This window comes from Physeter macrocephalus, chromosome 8 (genome assembly GCF_002837175.3).
Source record: "Physeter macrocephalus isolate SW-GA chromosome 8, ASM283717v5, whole genome shotgun sequence".
Classification (NCBI taxonomy): Eukaryota; Metazoa; Chordata; class Mammalia; order Artiodactyla; family Physeteridae; genus Physeter; species Physeter macrocephalus.
The window spans coordinates 136,972,123-136,974,907 of NC_041221.1; positions in this window are offsets into that span (position 1 = coordinate 136,972,123).

Consider the following 2,785-nt stretch of genomic DNA (forward strand, 5'->3'; position numbering starts at 1 on the left):
GTATAACTGATTCACTTTGTTGTAAAGCAGAAACAAACACACCATTGTAAAACAGTTATACTCCAATAAAGATGTTAAAAAAAAAAAGAGATTCAGGCCTATATTTTGCAAGTGCATGTAAAAATCAGTACAACTACTTTGTGAAATAGTTGTATATTAACTATTAAATATAACGATTACTCCTAGATAAATACTTGCAAGTTCCAGAATTTCTATTCCTGGTTATATACCCAAAAGAAATTCTTGCACATTTGCATCAGGAGGTATATATAAGAATGTTTATATTGACAGTGCGCAACAGGAGCAAAAATCAGGAAACAATCCATATGCCTATCAACTGAATGAATAAGCTACGGCATACTCACAAAATGGAATGTTTTACAGTAGTCTAAATAAATGAATTACAGGAACACAAGTTTATTGGATTTTAAAAATAAATATTAGAGAAAAAAAGTACCAAAGTATCACATACAGTATTTTACCCTTACTATAAAATTTAAAACAACTAGAAAAATATATATGTGGGAGTAACATATAATACAAAAAAAAAAATTCAAAGGAGGAAAGAATGATGCTCATAGAATTCAGGATGATAATTACCTTCATTTGCTAGGGGCCAGGGAATGGTAGGAGGGATCATTTGTACAATTAGATGTATATTACTACCAAGGTCCTGGCATTTGAGGGGAGGTACTGTGTTCACAAATTCTTATTACTATTTCGATAGATAACTACATATATAGATATACAGCTAAATGATATTGGATAGGTAAGTAAATAAACAATGCAGGTCAGGTATGGACTAATGATGACAGTTTATCATAATCCAATTCTGTGAACTTGAGGTCCAACAGTATAAAAATAAAACAAAACAGCACATGTGAGAGACTATAAAGCACACAGAATCACAAATGAAGTATTCTTGCCAAAAATGTTTAAGCTCAACCAAACCTTTAGACCTTCTCCCAAGGAGCGAAAGTCCTGAAACCCAGGAGACTTCCTGCTTAGTTCTTCGCAGTAACAGACCAGAATCCATCTGGAGGAAAAACTCTTGGATATAGTGCAAGGCTCTTATCGACGTGGTTCAGCTTTGACTCCAGAAGGGAAAGAGAAGTGGAGAGGCAAGCATAAAAATAGAAGCAGAGAATTAAAAATAAGAAGCAGTGTGTGCTAAAATCCTTAATGCATTACAAAAGACAGTAATGGCGCCGCGGCAGCCTCCGGACTCAGAACCGAAGACTTATCCTGCTGCGCGGCCTCTTCATGACCAAGTGGGCACCTGAGTCCATGTAGATTCCCATGTCTGGTGCTAAGGAGACAGAGAAGGCTTTTTGTGGACAAAACCTCCAAGAACCTAGATCGGGAACTCAGAGCACGGGTTGAAGGGTCTATCATTCATCGAAAGGCAGAAAGAAGCCTTTGCTCTGAATGGACAAAAGAACCGTTTGTAAATCAATGAGCAAAGAAATTAAGTGGAAGGATGCCCCGATTAAAGTCTGCTGGTTATTGAGGAGGACCCAGTGAAACTACTTTAGGCTGGAGTAGAAATTCTCACTATATAGACAATTATCTGGCTTCCCTGTAACAGAAATAATACTCTTTCTGAGCACAATTTTTCCCCCCACAGAATGTGCAGAATTGTTAACAGACATCAATTTTCTACAAAACTACTTACCCACCTGTGAAACTTTTTGTCTCAAGGTGCAGACTAAAGCCAGTAATACCAAATTTTCTGAAGTGGTTTTGAAAAAGCCATTATATCTGTGGCAATGAACAGAGCATCAGAGCAGATGATACTCCACCAACCTTGAAGAGATAGGGACACAGGAAGATCCTAGTCCGCCTTTTAAACATCATTTACACCATTCACAAGGAGCCTGTATTTAAAAGTGCTGGCATTAGGAGGGCGCTGAAAACACGGTGGACCATGGAGCTCAAAGGGCAGACCACAGACTTAGATGATAGTTCCAACACTGAAATAATTTACTTTCTAAAAAGTCTCTCAGAGAAGATTCCTGGGCCATTCCACATGAATTTGGAGAGATCAGAGAGACCAGAGAGTCATAGACTTTGAAAAAAGGAATTTCAAAGCTCAAAGGGTGCTTACGTTGGAAACGCAGGCTCCAAACAGAGGGTACTTTCTGGCTTGAGCAAAAAATCTCCTGTGACTATTTTATGTACACAACAACTTCCTGATAATAATTATCACCCCTTCTTTGAGATATGGGCCAGAAAAAAAGAACCTACTTTTCTTCCAAGTTCAACAACTTGGGGACATTTTCTTGTTTAATTCAAGAAAATGATCAGGTTTGATACTCCACTGCCAGATACGGTCCTTCTGAGATATTACATATACTTAACTGCTGTAGCTTGGTATTGGTATCCCATGAAAGCTGGAACAGAGAATTAATTTCTAGCTACAGTATTACTATAGCATTGCAAGATGCATACCATCTGGCCCTGACAGTAGACCAAAGGGTATAATAAGATTTTTCAAAGTTGAGGGATACCAGGGAGTTCCCTGGCAGTCCAGTGGTTAGGACTCGGTGCTTTCACTGCCATGGCCTGGGTTCAATCCCTGATCGGGAACTAAGATCCTGCAAGTTTTGCACCATGGCCAAAAAAAAAAAAAAACTGAGGGATAGCAGAGAAAACTCTAATTTTAAAAGATACATGCAAGTTCATAGTAGCACTATTTATAATAGCCAAGACATGGAAGCAACCTAAATGTCCATCAACAGATGAATGGATAAAGAAGATGTGGTATATATATATATTTATACTT